General features: G+C 42.4%; 1 long non-coding RNA gene across 2 annotated transcripts in view; it reads left to right on the plus strand.

Moving 5' to 3' along the window:
• The window catches only part of LOC144092614 (uncharacterized), a 107,967-nt gene that overhangs the window by 72,268 nt on the left and 19,312 nt on the right, over positions 1–16,387 (plus strand). For both annotated transcript variants that reach the window (XR_013306096.1, XR_013306097.1), the window contains exons 8-9: positions 5,348–5,431; positions 7,010–7,057. This is a non-coding gene — a long non-coding RNA (uncharacterized LOC144092614). The remainder of the gene's footprint in view (positions 1–5,347; positions 5,432–7,009; positions 7,058–16,387) is intronic.

The raw sequence follows: 16,387 nt of genomic DNA on the forward strand, positions 1-16,387 counted from the left end.
CACTACGTCAGCCGCCGTCTGGCAGATGAGACGTTAATAAATCAAAGTGACCCCTGACTAAAGCCGAGGAAGGCTTGCGTATGTAAATCCCTGAGTGATGCGTTTAATGTGGTAGACCTTGGATTTTAATAACGAGTTTGCAGCCATTTGCTTTAATAGAAAAGACATTTTCAAGTGTAGGGAAATGATCGAGTGCCATTGATCGGATATAAAGTGTGCCGAGCTTGGCAGGCTGCGCCATTCGTGACCTTAAGTCGTTGACGGCGATAGACGTCCAATCCATTTGGATGGCTCCTTTCAGTTCAAATGGATTGAGCGTCTTAAACTCGAAATAGTACGGTAACAGTGAAAGTTGGCGGAGAATAAGTTGTCAAAAATGCTATTGAATTTTTGGAGTAATTTTTGGTCATTTTTTGTGTTGATAGTACTTGTAGTTTGGATTATATTTTGGGTTTATTAACATTTTGAGATTCGTTTTACAGAAAAAGATCAAGATATCCAAACTAATGGGATTATAACATGAGATCTATCAGGATCACTCATCACTTGGTTAAGCAATGAAATACATAACAAAATATGAGTACAAGAAAATAAGAACAATAATAATAAAACAAACAAAATACTGAAAATTAAAAAAAAAATAAAGACGAAAAAATAGGGAAAATTAATTTAAAATGAAAAAAGTAAATATAACTGTGAATATACATCATATATTTTTGAAAACCATAAAATAATAAAAATGCATTTTTAGATTTTCAAATGTTCTGCTCTTTTTATTAATGCATTTTTATGTACTTTAGTATTCCCCATTGCTTTATGTACCTTTATTAGATTAGATTAAATTCATGTATGCCTGTACATATGTGCAGCATTTTTATGCCATCTATCCTAACCCAATAGGCGTCTAATCCATTTGAAGTGGGAAGGATGGCAGCTAATGACAATTTCATTCGGTGCCACCCTCCTAGTGGCAAACGAGAAAGCAGAAATGTGATGATATCATCGTCATCGCCATCAAGGGGTTAAACTGAAACCAGAAGTACATGGTGGGAGTATCCGTGGCCCTAGTTTTTAGGACGAGGTGGCACGAATACACACTGGCCCTTCCCGGCCAGGCGTGTGTCACGAGAACGACAGCTCGTTTCAACGCGTCCCCATGCAGAACGTGTCTCGCTGCCCGCGAGGAGGCCCAATTACCAGCTCGGCGTGAGAGTTAATGACCGTGAGGTGGGAGTGGCAGCTGGCCGACTGGAGGGGCCGCCCTCCGTGTGACATTTGCGCACAACTGGGCCACCTCATGGCCCTCGGTGGCGTGTCCTGCTGACACACGAGACTGTGAAGTAGTGGTCATGCGTTATAGCCTGATTACCTGCCATTTAGAGCAAGGCTCTCCCTGCTTGTACCCATGTGTTTTCTGCTTGGTAAAAGTGAGTGCACCCCCGCTAGTGCAAATCCTATATAATGCCAATTTTGGCTTTAAAAACAGTTGCTTGAACTTATTTGGAGATAGTTCGAACATTTTTGCATTACAACTAGTGTATGGCAAAATCCAAATTGTCAATTAAAAGCTTTTATTTGGAGGGGCTGTACATTTCCCTTAAGTAAAAGTGTTTTCTTTTTCAAATAAATACCACTTTTATTTTTGAAAAACTGTAACACTACCAATATTCTGGTTTTAGACATTCGGAAGTATCAGTTGACATTGCCACCACTACCACCGAAACATCGATTAATCGTCTTACCTCCAGGTAATTACCTAAAAAATGCGATAAACTTTATCTCCTATGCCGCATGTGTGCTTACTCGCATCACTGTAAGGCGCGATGAATAGTGATTGGCTCTCGACAAGGTCGCCCAACCGCCCCTCCCTCCCTCCAAAAGATAACAGGCTTTCTGGGAATTACAACAAGAGTGCCGGGATTCAATTTGAATTGCATTTATAATAGGACGCCGTTGACAATCCAATTGCTCAAGTGTCAAATACCCCGTGTAATAAGGTTGGACCCGTCAGAGTGATTAATGAATTGTCATAGGCAAAGGAAGCGTCGTTGCTGTGGGTGATTTGTACCTGCGGGCCGGGGCGATGGCCGGGCCGGACCGGGCCACCGCCCCGGCCCCAGCACCCTTTCCGGCCCGGCTGAACGGCTCTGACAGACGGATCCCTTTCCTTGTCAACGTATTACAGGCACTTTTCCGCTGTGACAGCCTGCTCCATTCTGCCACCTTCTCTACCGGGCCTTCACACGACTCCGGGCAGCTACTGTGTCTTGACAGACCACTGTCACTTCCCATCACGCTATGGCCGCGTCGCCCCCGCCCTCCGCTCTCGCAGACCCAGTTTTCCAGCGCCGCAATTATTTTTTTGACAAGCCATCCATCAGCTTTAACTTTAAAGCACTTTTCCCAGTGATAGCCATTGTTGCATTTCTCTGCCTTTTTCTGCGCCCGGTGGCGGGGCGGAATAGGACGCCACACATTCACACTTTGGTGCTGGGAAAATCTACTTTGTAACCGTATTTGTTGAGCATTTTGGAAGAATTTCTTGCTGGCATCATACCCTTGTCAGTTCTAATTAAATTGAGGGTAGGTGGGGACCTAGTATAGCACTGTTCGAACTTGATTTTGCCCACTCAGCATCCACTGTAACCTGGTTATCTGAAAGGTGGATTATTTATTTTGAGACCGCCCTCAGGGACGGGACTGAATCTTACTCGCTTCACCCTGTTTTTTTTGGAGAGGACAATTATACTAAAATGGCTATTATAGATATAAATTAGGGATTTATAAACATCGATCCTCAGAGCCCCATTTTTGCTTCACCCAGGGTTATTAAATTAGTTGTGGACTTATTGTTGCCTGTAGGTTTGGAGTTTGCTAGTAGAGGGCATGCGCTCTCTTTGGGTGCGCTTACGTCTGCGGGTTTTTAACAAGCCAGGCAATCAAAAGTTCGTTTGACCTTGTTTTCCCAGATTGGGTTTTGAGTTTCTCCTTTGTCATAGAGAGTTATGATTAGCGGATGTCATTATTTTTTTTCAACTGGGGACCTCTAAAGCTCTTTGAAACTTTGCTGTTATTAAGTTATGTGTAAATACCTGCCAAAAACAGCCCCAAAAAATTAGCAATAATTTTCGTCCAATATTTATTAACAGGAATTTTTTATTGAGTAATTTTCAACCCCAAACTATTAAATAAGAATGGATTAAGATCACTTAATGTTTTGTGTACACTTGATTCTTTACAAAAATATGAATTAAAAAAATAAATATGTGAATCTGCCACTATTCTACCTTTAACGAAGTCTAGTAAACTTAACAAAAAAAATATTTAATTTAAATGCTTGCGCATACACAATTCTGCCAAAAGCACTGCCGTAATAATAATTGATTCCCAAATGAAACTAACAAATTGTTGCACCTTTTTAGATGTCACTCAAACTTGTTGTTACAGCAGATACTAAGGACATCAACTAATTAGTTCTGTAGGTCCTAAAATTGTCATTTTAGTGGATGTCAATAGCGCAAATGTATGGTACAAAAGTGCCCAATTAAAGAGAGTATTTTCCGATGTATTTTTGCTCAATCCTTATCACGTATAGCACTTCTTCAATTGTCAGCAGTTAGATAGGACGGATGACACGCGGCGTGACCTCACAGAGGCTCGACGGACAGCTAATAGATGGAGACGCAATTTAGCCGGGAGTAGCCGTTTGCCGCTGCCAATACGACAAAGGCGTCGGCGGACGCCCATCGATCGTCCGTAGCTCGCACGCGTGACAGCTTCAAAATTCAGCAATAATCATGACAAACGAGGAGCGGCACCGCGGCCAGAAAATCGTCAATAAACGACGGCGGAGACAAAATGCCAAGGTTGGGAACAAAGGGATAGTTACGTTTTGGACTGTATTGATGAACATATGAGAAGCAAGTTATTAATTACGGTACGGGATCTCAATTGGATGTTGGCCAGTTATGGATTTCTTGCCAGTCACACTGAATGCCAAGGTCGGAGATTGTCTTCTGTAAGTCTTTGGATGAAGTTGATCTCGACAACTTCTGGGGTTTCTCAGGACTGCCACTTTGTCACGACTCAAATTTTTCGCAATTAAATGAAGCCGTCGGGTACGTTTGTCGTGAACCAAGGTTCAACAGTCCGAGAGGTCAAAAAGCCAAGGCAATCATTTACCGTCGTTGTCACGCCACCGTGATGGCGTTAAATCCTGACTTTGGACCTGGCATGTGGCCTCGGTGTGAAAAGTGACATTTGGTCGAAGGTATGCGCGCCGCTTTGGAAGTACGCTTTCTCTCATCTGCGTTTCAAACTCGCACGCCGCTAAGAACAACTCTGGTTATTAATCGTCATGTGAGGAAAGCGTCTTGGCGGAGGTGCGAAGCAATTAAGTGTCACTCTTTGAGTTGTAGAATGTTGGAGTCCATTCGCATGAAGATGCGCCTATTTTGGGGGTAATACTGCTGGTGTAACTCATGACGGATGATTGTGTTGCCATATTGCCACGCAGTGGATAAAAGTATCCCATTTCAAATGATATTCTTTCTCTAATTTCGTCAAATCTGTTTGAACCGGGAGAGGCGGGGAGCGAATGAAAGGCCCTCCTCGATTTGTCAACGGTAGCCAATGTGTCTAATTACTGAGTAGATGTCTTTGTTTTTAAGTAAATCCACACTATTACGATAATCGTGAGGCTTTTGTTCATGCGGACAACGGGGCGCTCTGTTTTAATATGTATTCACAATACATATAGTTGAAGCATTTTTATTTTTCTGCATATTTTATCCTTGCTTTCTCACATAAAGGTCTAGAGCACATGTGTCAAAGTGGCGGCCCGGGGGCCTAATCTGGCCTGCCGCATCATTTTGTGTGGCCCGGGAAAGTAAATCATGAGTGCCGACTTTCTGTTTTAGGATCAAATTAAAATGAAGAGTATAAATGTATATTAAATTTCCTGATTTTCCCCCTTTTAAATCAATAATTGTAATTTTTTAATCCATTCTTTCTGTGTTTTTAGTTCAAAAATCATTTTGTAAAATCTAAAAATATATAAAAAATGCTAAGATAAACATTGTTTTAGTTCTATAAAAAACGGAATATTCAGGGCTTTTAATCCAGTTCTTTTAATCCATTTGTAAAAAAAATATATCTGAATATTATATCTAAAATGGTCCGGCCCACATGAAATCGAGTTGACGTTAACGCGGCCCGCGAACCAACCCGAGTCTGACAACCCTGGTCTAGAGTTATTACTTCTATGTTGATAAGTCATTTTTCTACACAAGATTTTTCACAATTTAACTCCAGCCTCTGTACTTTTCCACCTCTCTTCCATCCACAGAAATGCGAACGCTTCCTCTGCTGTAGGATAAAGTGCAGTTCCTGTTTTCCCAGCGACCATCTGTAAAGGAAAATCTCGCCCAAGGTAAAAACGATGACTGCAACTTGGCACAAGATGAAAAGGCCGCGCCATCAAATCCATTAATAATTCTCATATTTTGGAAACTGAGAGTACATACAGAATCTGCGCTATTTAATCTCCTGGTGTAGATAATCATAAAAAAAAGAGAAGAAAAAAAGGTCAGCCGCTTCCTTCCTCCACAGCCCAGAATGATTGGCCTAGCTTTTCTAAGGCAGCCCATTTGTCTGTCAGGGCCGTTAGGCTGGCCCGTGATTTAGCTGCCGTCACATGAAGCTCATGTCGGCTTGATGACGGCGCTCGCTCGGGTGCGGGGAGGCTCAGGTATGGGCAGAATTTGTCACCTGGGGCTTTGACAGCAACATAATTGCTGATGGTTCACAGAATAATAGCGTTCGGCCATTCGTGGGCACATTAAAGGAATATTTGTTGCTTAACCGATACTTTGTTTCGCGTGAGAACATTCACATTACCGCTAACGACTCATTGCATTCCAAGAAATATTCGCTCCCCCTAAAGATTTAAACAAAGCCTTATTTTATGTCACTGGGCAAATATGAGCAACCAAAAATGGCTGGTAGAAATGACTTTCCCGGCGTAGAAAGAGCCGGTTTTGCAGGAAGTCTCAATAAGCGGGCTTGATAACGAGGGCAGTTTTTGAAGTCTCCTGCATGCTTTGAGGCATTAGCGATTAGGTCATTGGAACAGCCGCCGGGCTCCGGATGATGGATGACTCGCCGGAATGACTTTCTGCCCGGCGCTACTGTTGTGAAATCTTTTCATTGTCACTGACGGCAGGCCAATGAAGAGGGGCTGATAAATGACAGGAGCAAGTGTGAGGAGTGCCTTGTCGTCACTTTAACGTGAATGTGGACAAAGCCGTGATCAAAGCACAGCAGTACCTTCATCAACCCAAACTTAACTACATTCCATTGGATATGAATGGTCAATTTTCAATCAAAATATTTTCATGCCACAGCTGAGCCTCTAAAATAGTATTTTATACGTTGTGTAACATAACATTATATGGGTATGTTCAGCAATTCGATCCGTGTGTGTTTGTCCGTTGTTATATTGCAACAAAACTCGGAGTTTACGAAAATCTATCGAACTGTAACAGACCACACTGTGGACCCCCACAAAACCCCCAGATTCACCTATGAACGGATTTTTTTCCCAATTAATTAAATTTTTGCATAGTATTTTTAGCTAATGTTTTATTCATTTTTATGCACTTATTTAAAAAAAAAAAAACTCCATGCCTTCTACTCCCACTTATTCAAATCTGTGGAATTAGACAAGAGCTCATTTATGTGTAAGAAACGTACTTTCCTGAAGCCATTAGGTTGTTGATAGTTGAGCCACAACCCATAGTTATTTTCTTTGTAAAATGACCAAAAAAAAGCCCAAGAATGACTGTTTTATTTCCATTTCGCAAAAATACTTAGTGCTACTACAAAGTGACATGATGAGGGGTCTTTGCGCACTCCGTTCTGAGGTTTTAGTTGATTTTTCAAAATGTGTAGAAAATTGGAAAAACACGAACACTGCTGATATAAGCATCTTTCCCTCCCCTCCTTACAGATGGATGAAATTTGTAATTGGACGCATAGTTGGAAGTGGACGCAGCCGGTAAGTAGTCTATTGTTTTTTAATCAGAGTATTTTCCTCAAGACTGTGTGTGTGGCCAATGAGTTGGGTTGTTTTTTAGTGTAACAGCTGTAAAATATACCGATGTTAGATGGCATAGGAACCAAAACAACAACCAAAACAAATCCCGGATTTAATTTTAGTTGATAAACTATTCGATTTTCCATCCTTAGGTTTGCTTGTAGAATGGTGGCTCATAAATGTAAATTATTTAGACTAAACTAGTAGATCGTATGTGAACCGAGCTGTACCAGAACTGTGTCTCTGCTTTTCCGAGTCTTGTTGGTGGTGTTATGGTCTTGAACGGTCTCATTTTCTTAGGGTCCCATTTTCCCACTTTCAGTTTTGTAATTCATGATAATACCGATAAGAATCCCCCCTGTTTAATCTTTGTCCATTGAGGCATATGCCCTCTGCTGGCTCTTGTACTCTTGTGACATTGTCATTTTATGATGGCGACGTTTTTTTGGTACAATTTCAATAGTAATGTATCTTCATTTACTTTTGAAGACTTAAATTCTACCACTTAAGTGATGTGTAAAAATACAGCGGGCCTTTCCGTATATAATGAGTAAATCTGCATTAGTTAAACTTTACACTGTGTCGGTTTCCGCACCACCTGCAATCTCACCCGTGTTGAGCAATTATGCAGACTCTCTCTTTTTCTTCAGTCCTTTGCCATCTTTGCAGCTTTCTTTTCTTTCCCCCGAGCGCTCTGACCTTGCAGCTTTGTGCGCGGGCCATCCATCTTGAGCTGTTTAGCCGTTTCACTGGATACACAGCAGCCAGATTAACGCAATTCATCACCGCAATCATCCTCTATTCATCACCCTCTCCTCGCCCGATGAATGTTTTGACGTCCAGTTAATTTTCGGCTGATGATTTATCAAACGATAATTACCATACTCTGAAGGAGTCATTCGTTATCTTGATAAATGATAATGACGCCAAAGTGGATTGAATTTTAAGCAAGTTCTCTCTGATGGCAACATATGCGTTATTGTGAGTAATGGCCGTCGGAGGGCTGTAGGTGCGGCAAATTTGGAAATATAATGATTCTGCAAATCTTATCAATATAAATAATCATTTGTAAGTTAGGTGACTACAAAGCTAGTTGCATTGAGTCATTTCTCTTTGCTGTCCAGAAGGACAAAAAAATGAGACTAGTGCATATGGATGCAAAAGATGGCATAGCTTTGTATGGAATACTTGTAACTACATCTGGAGTTGTATTGGGAAATGGACATTGTGCATGTATTGTACTTAACTAATACGTTTCGTTGAAACTGAGATTTTTAAAAAATCTCTATCCTGGTTTGAACAAACAAACTGCCAAGATGTTTGAATTGGCAAACCTATTGCATTTATTCTCGATATTTGGTAAATCAGCCTTTTATATACGTTTTATAAATTGTATACCTTTTAAATAAGCCTCTTTGCCTTTCAAAGGTCCAAAGCAACGATAAACATAGTTCTGACCTTCCTTTTGATTATTTAGAGGGCGGGTTGACTTTGTGATAGCCAAAATACTGACAGCTTTAGGGTATTTTTCTTTTTCTCAACGCTTACACAAACACATTTTAAGGATAGGAAACTTGAAGTGAAAGTTTCTGAAGTGAGAGTATACTCATCACGCATCGGAAAAATCTTCACATTGGCTCCAGAGGACGCCGAATATCATTTTGTCTCTTTTGTGGCACACAAATTCTAGTTTAATTTTCCTAGTTATCTGCTGCAAACTCTCCCTATTCAATTTGATTGGACGCCTATGGCCTTCAATGGCAAGTGCCAGTGAGTTAGGAGCGCCAATGTTTCCATTCCGACGAATTTACATGCTATTTCGTCAGCTGCGATCCCGTTTGCCGTGAGATGAACCACTTACTGATCCGGCCCTCCCAAGGTTGTCGGCTTGGAATTGATGTTGCTTATTCATCTGTTTCCTGCATCTGTTCTCTTGTCCCTAACACACCAACCTCTTTGTTTGTCTAAATTATTTGAAGATTCCCTACTTTTGGAAAAAGGAGGAAAAAAAATCCCCCCCTTTGCTTAATGTGTCCGCGTCCTCGCAGGAGGTCGATGCAGATGACACGCTATTGGCCGCGAACAAAAGCTCGTTTTTCACCGTCACAATGGAGACGCAAAGTGAATGAGACTTAAAGTCACACAGTGGACTTTGTACGCAATGATCACAAAAATTGGCTCAATTCGGAAGTAACCCAAGAGGCTAACAAACGCTTAATCCCATCTTGACACGGGCGACGTACCCTCGGCGAGCCTTTGAAGTGACAATCTTCTTAGAACCCTGCCTCATTGCACAAGAAAGACCACCTCATACGTAACGGGAGGGGGTAGAGGGAAAGGGCACCTAATGGGGAGTTTAGGGGCACTTTTAACTTTGAAGGGAAAATGCTATCAGACATTCCTGGGACGGTTTCACACAGAGATTCCGCCAAATTGGCATACTTTTGTGTGGGTCTGAAAAGTAGGGGTGTACATTTTTAATGTCATCATGATAGATACAATATCCATTCTTTTTGTATAACGATACAATATTTGCCAAAATTACGAAATCTGACAAAAATGGACCTCCCCTCCAAAAAAACAAACTTTTGGGGCATATTTAGCCTGTTTCCACAAGTCCTGATGTCGTCTGTTTCTGAATGTTTCCCAGCGCTCTCTGGCCCAAAAATGTTTATTGAGTGTTTTTGAAATTTGGGAGAAAAAACTATAAGTGTTAATATTTACTCCTGCCAAAAGTGCACTTTGAGGGCATATCTGGCCTGTGCAAAGAGTGCTGATGCCTGTTGTGAATGTTTCCTGCTGCTTCCTGGAAGTGTTTTTGAGCTTTTTTGACAATTCAAAAGGGAAAAAAAACAGGAACAACTTAAGCCTCACCCTTTTACGAAAGTGGCAAATTTGAGTTCCTTCTAAAATCCACTTTCCGGGCATATTTGAGCATGTTGGTGAAACATTCCAGGAATTTAAATGAAAACCATTCTTTTTAACAAGAGGGCATATCTAATAGAGCCATACTGGTCAACTTTGGCCAATCGCTCTCCTTATTAATGATTGCAATTCCCCTTATTAAGTGATTTAATAAAAACTTACAAATGCAACGCGGCACATAGAGCGCACTTAAAAGCCTAAAATTTTCTCTCAAGGGGACGGGGTGCCCAATCAGTTTGCCCTAAATTCAAGATTCTGTAGATGTCGCTGTATGACGCTGACAGCTTGACCATCTGGGTACATTGCTTGCTGACACGCTATATTTATATAGTGAAAAGGTGGAAGGGGAATGCACGCATATCATTCTTAAAGCAGGACAATATTAGCAGTTGACTTTGTCGTTTTCGTCTGCTACCTGTGACCGAGACGATCCGAAATGTGTAAAATGAGATCGGTTTTAGAAAAAACGTACTTAAAAAAACCCGTACAAAAGTTGTTATACGGCGTACACAATTTTAAATAATTAAAATACCTCATACAAAATACGGGAAAAACGTATACGTTGACAGGTATGTAGATCCATCACGGTCAATGGCAGCCATGATCACAAGGTGTTGTTGTTATAGTTGAGAAGGTACACGGTCGATCAGTCGCCGGTCTTTTTGTCGCCAGTCTTTTGGTCGCCCGGAAGGTAAGTGATAATTACCATTTAAATCGTTGCTCAAATTCCCTAAATACAAACTGCGAATTACTATTTAATCATACTTAATGCCCTAGTAATTATTCGGCTAAAGAAAAGCTCCAAATTTCCTGGACTTTTGTTGTTTTTTGTTGGAGAACTTGTTAAGACCCTGACTTACGAAGCTTCTTAAAGGGACAATGCATGTACATACAAACTCTTATACACTCACACGTCGGCTCAGTGAAACTGCTCATGGCCATTGTTGGCTTTTATTGATGCGTAGACCGTGTTGTTTTACCTTGTTTTGTCGCCGGTCTTTTGGTCGTCGGTCTTTTGGTCGCCGGTCTTTTGGTCGCCCGTTGTCGCGGTCCTGGCAACCAAAAGACCGTGACCAGAAGACCGGCGACCAAAAGACCAGCGACCAATCGACCGCACACGAGTTGAGAAAATGTTGAAACTCAATATGAAAAATCGCAAGATGATCAAATGTGTTTTCGTAGATATGGCGGAGCGTTGAAGGACCAGTTGCGTCGACAATTTTAGTCGTGAATGGGGATTACGTGCCGCCACCTGGGTCGTCATTCTCACGGGCCCCATTATCAGCCTCTTTATTAGTTTTTGACTCAGCGAGAAAAACGTGAGCGCCTCCTGTCTTTTTGATCTCTCACGGGCTGACACAAATCCCTCCTAGCCTGCCGACCGTTCTCAGCTAGGGTAATTAGCGCTAATTAAAAGGTTTCCAGCTGCCTCGTGTGCATTTTTCCTTTCCCTTTGCCGTTGTTGTGTGTGTGACACTTTGTCCTCGCAGGTGCCTGTGCTGTGTTTTGAGCCGGACGGCACGTCACTCGCATTCCTCGCCGTTTGTTCACAGTCGGAGATCAAGGAGATTAGGACTTTTGTTGTTTACAAAGAGAGTGAAACATATTGCGGTGGTAGGAAAAGAGCTTGGCTTATCGCAGAGGATCAAGGTTTTTGGTGATAGGAACAGTATTTGAGTAGAAGATAAAGATTAGGAGGTGAATCTCTGCTTGTCAATGTGTACTTTGTGGGATCGAAATGCCGAAACATTTTATAGGATGACATCATTCGGTAAAGGAGTGACCATGTTAGCCTTTCTGGTCTTGTTGCTTTTGTTTTCTATTTTGAGGTAGCATAACATGAGTCCCAAAGCCATTGATTGCCATGTCACGGATTTGAGGTGGCTTAGTAAATGCACAAGTAAATTAAGTGAATAAATAGTAAAAATACTGATGATTTTTAATAGGAAAAAGGACAGATAAATACAATTAGAGAAGCATCACATTATTAAATAGTGAAATGTTGCCAAGTACAACATGGATTGTGGAAGTCTCTCACTATTACTGGCACAAGAAGAGTTCATTTGTCAAGGAACAAATTCAAGTCATAATTCGATGTAGTGCTGCAAAGGCAATTTGCTTGAGATTCAATTTAGTCCGGTAACAGTCAACGCTCATGCGACGATTAGGTAAAGCTGTCATGCAACAAGTGAAAAAGTCATGACTACTCGAGCCAGAGGGCGCGTTAGTTTTGCAGTCACAAGCCATCAAGTCAGCCCGACGGTGACGGTGCACGCGCGAGACTTTTTTTTTTTGCGTACCCGGGTCAAATCCAGCTTAAAGTCGCTCCCCCGCTTTCACATCCAATTCAGCGTCACATTCTTACCTACCGGCAACCTCTGCCGAGCTCCGGTCATTAATCAAAGTGGAGTGCTTGTCCTGACCTCCACCCCCCCACTTCCCCCACCGCCCCCTTTTCCAACAGCCGACGCCCCACCTCCCCCCGTTTTACTTTGAAGTGCTCTGTCCTCTGTGGCATGAGGAAATCATTTGCTGCCCGATTCAATGAGCCATCAGTCCGGCCTGGCCACCTAATGACATGTGAGAATATTAACCTCCTACCACCAAGAGTGCCGCCTTCACTGGGAAGCACTCTATTATTCATGGGAGTTCACAGGGCAGTTTCACTCGTGGTGGCTTCTGCGTGTACTCCAGAGCAGAGACTGATGCGTCAAAAGCGGACGGGATTGCATCGTCTACAAAAGCCTTCCAGATGGAGGAATTTAGAAAGTCTAGATGAACAACTGTCGGATTGAAAATCGGCGAAATGGTGGCATTGTATTGCTTTGGATGTGGAATCGGCACTGTTTTACGTTGAATTTAAGATTTGAGGTTTTGTATGGTCACGTCTATTATTAGGGAGGGAATTGACAACATGCATGAAATCAAGTAAATTTAAGAGGATTTGCTAATGTAGTACTGCAAAAAATTGGGAGAAAAATGCTAATTCGTTTAAGTTTCATTCGTCTTTTGATGTTAGTTTTACTCCAGTAAACAAAAATCCCAAAAGGTCTTAGGTTTTAGTGTCATTTGAGTCAATGCTTACAAGGTTTAAAAAGTTTGAAGTTACGATCCTGACTTTTTGACTTGCGATCCAATCCAATTTGACTTAAGTTCTGTTTTGCTGAACCGATAGCCCGTAATTTTAGGCCAATAAAAATACAATCTTTTGACCAAATCCGATGCTATCTGATACTTCAAAAATAGTCGTATCAAGCGCCGATACCAATACTGACTGAGTATTGGATCAGGACATCACTAGTTTTAATTTCATTTTATTCAATGTTGAACTACAAAATGTATTAATTTAGCTTTCGTCCCCAAAAAATTATACTAGTTTTAGTCGAATACTCGATTTGAGTAAAGTTGTAGTCAATAAATACTCACGTTTTGGTCTTTTCTCAGCAGAAACTCAGGGTTTCGGTTTAGTGTCCTACTTTTCAAAGAAAAATTAGAAGTCCTAAATTCAAGCTCTAATGTATCTGATGAAGACCTCCTCAAAGCCGTCAGACTCGCTGACATCCCCAGAGAGGCAAGCTTCCTCCTTGTCACATACAGTAGTGCAGACGCGCCGAGTGACACGCTACGCTATCCCGAGTGACAAGTGACGAAAAAGTATTTTGGCATGTTACGTGGCTGGCGGGGCGGCCCGGGCGCCCCGCGGTCGCAGGTTGAGGACATCCGACCTGAAGTGCATGCAAACTAATGGGCGGCGTGACGGACAGCTGGGCCGACGAGCTCCAAGTGTTTGGCCCGTTGTCAGCGGGAGTTTATCAATAGGCCCGTCCGCATATGCGCTCGCCTATCGATCCATCCGTCTCTGTCGGCTCGCCTCGGCGTCAATGGAGCTGTCGCTTGTCGTTCAATCAGCCCTCAGAAGCCTCCATTTGTGAGCCTTTCACCTTGGCCAAGGGGATTTACAGTTAGCAGTGCTGACAGGAAGGGAAACTCACAAAACAGAGGGTTGTTGGACTTGAATCGCTTGATTGCTCGGATAAAATAGTAGTCAAGGAACCCTCGGCTCAAAGACCGCATCACCGGACCTGCAGTCGTTAATTGACGCCACGTTAATCGGGCCTCGTTTGCAGCTTTCCGCCCCCTCGGGACCGCCGTAGCGTTTTGCTTTCAACGCTCGGCTTAATTGCAAGCCGTCCCTCCCGTTCAGGCCGTGCGGCCGACTTCCTCGTGATTAGAGGTGCCGGGACGGCGCCGCCAGATGAGGATAAAGCAGCCTCTTCAGGTCTCGTGGGTGAGCAGGGGGGTCCTCCAGGGAAGGAGGCAAACAAGATGGTACCTGTGTGGCGAGGACAATCTCCCAACTCATTAGAGGACACACGCGTACTGTATGCACACTCACACGGCTCATTGCTTATCAGTGGCTCTAACTTTGAAGATGGAGATCATTGTGAATGTCAATCAAAAGTGAAAGCCCCACCCCGATGACGTTCACTGTGATCATTCCACATGAGCGCACATTCACACTCTGTAATGACTATGTGAAATTGTTTTTGCGAAAAGCACGCCGCTAATGTGATGAACATCGCAGCTTGGCTAATAGGCGTTATAGCGACAATCGCACTGGCTTTGTTGTCGTTCACGGCGGCGGCGCTAAGGTTAGTTCCCACGGCGTTGAATTTAGACGATTACATCAGCGGGTGCATGCAGCGGCTGTGACACCAAAACAACAATTAATAGCTTAAGCCCTGTCAGTGCACTGCATGGCCATTTTAAACGGGCCAGTAATAACGTTAGTAGAAAAACTAAACCAAAAAATAAGAATTAGCCTGGTAGATCAAAGCAGATGTACTAGAGGTAAGATCGGCCCTAAAAAAAAATCCAGCCCGACCCAACGGGCGACCAAAAGACCGGCGACAAAACAAGGTAAAACAACACCGTCTACGCATCAATAAAAGCCAACAATGGCCATGAGCAGTTTCACTGAGTGTATAAGAGTTTGTATGTACATGCGTTGTCCCTTTAAGAAGCTACGTCCGTCAGGGTCTTAACAAGTTCTCCAACAAAAAACAAAAGTCTGGGAAATGTGGAGCTTTTCTTTAGCCTAATAATTACTAGGGCATTAAGTATGACTAAATAGTAATTTGCAGTTTGTATTTAGGGAATTTGAGCAACGATTTAAATGGTAATTATCAATAACCTTCCGGGTGACCAAAAGACCGGCGACCAAAAGATCGGCGACCAAAAGACCGCCGACCAATCGACCATGTACCAAACCCGCGGGTATTAAAGCTCCTGTCTTTAGTTATCCTTAACTTCTTAAAATAGCTATTACATTACAGCACCTTCTCTGTTTTATCCAAATGATTTATTTTATGACAAGTATTCCTTAGTTTAGTGTCCACAGATCGTTTTAGTATACATTGGTCCGACCCAACCCAAACCCGAAGTAAGATGTACTAATAACAAACAAATAGGTCTTCAAATGTTGGCCTTTGGATTTTAATGATGCTTTGGGGGTGTGCAACCTGCTTGGTCGTGTTCAGAGCCGGGGTCCAAAAGTCATTACTGAAGGAGGGGGGTGACATTGAAGGATGATGGATGACAAGTTGAATTTGCGTCCAGGGACTGAAGGTGAATCGTGACAGAAGTATTTATCTTGAGAAAGGGGGTCAGGGTCAGGCAAGGCAAGGCAAGGCCTGAAGGGATGAGGACATTGACAAATTTGTCCAGCGCTCAGGCCTTTTTTTCTTTGTTTTTGGGCGCAAGTGACCCACATCGCTCATGCTGCCTCAGTGTGGATCTGACGTGGTCACAAGCACTGAATCATTTTTGTAAAGCCGTTCTGAACCTTCTTCTGGGTTCGCTTGTTTTGCTCTGGAAACATATGGCCAACCTCTCCTCCCAATCAGGTTTTTAGATTTTTTTTTCCTGCATTTTTATTTACCCTCGGCATTCACAAGTCATCCTGTTGTGCTTATCCTGTAGTAACCATAGCTTGCCACAAGAGGCCACCAAAAAGTTGAACCCTCAGGATCTGTTCCTAAATCGATACCATCTGTCTCCACTTCATCTTAGTTTTATGCAATATTACCTCTTTTTGCAAGCATGAAAATGGAGTGCTTGGGCTGTCTAAGAATAGTCGTAAAACTTCCTACTTCTATCCTTCTGCCTCAGCCAGGGTGTTACGCTAGCTATCTAAATTGAAAGTCTCAGTGTTTTGTTGACTACACGTAGTGAATCTGGTTTCACATGAATGCGATTTTACAGGTCTTTGTTTTTATTTATTCTTTTATTAGAAATTTAGAACTGGCAAATTCACTCACACATTTTTAAAGCAAAGAGACAAAAACAACTCACGAACTTAACCTT

This window comes from Stigmatopora argus, chromosome 18 (assembly GCF_051989625.1).
Source record: "Stigmatopora argus isolate UIUO_Sarg chromosome 18, RoL_Sarg_1.0, whole genome shotgun sequence".
NCBI classification, from domain to species: Eukaryota; Metazoa; Chordata; class Actinopteri; order Syngnathiformes; family Syngnathidae; genus Stigmatopora; species Stigmatopora argus.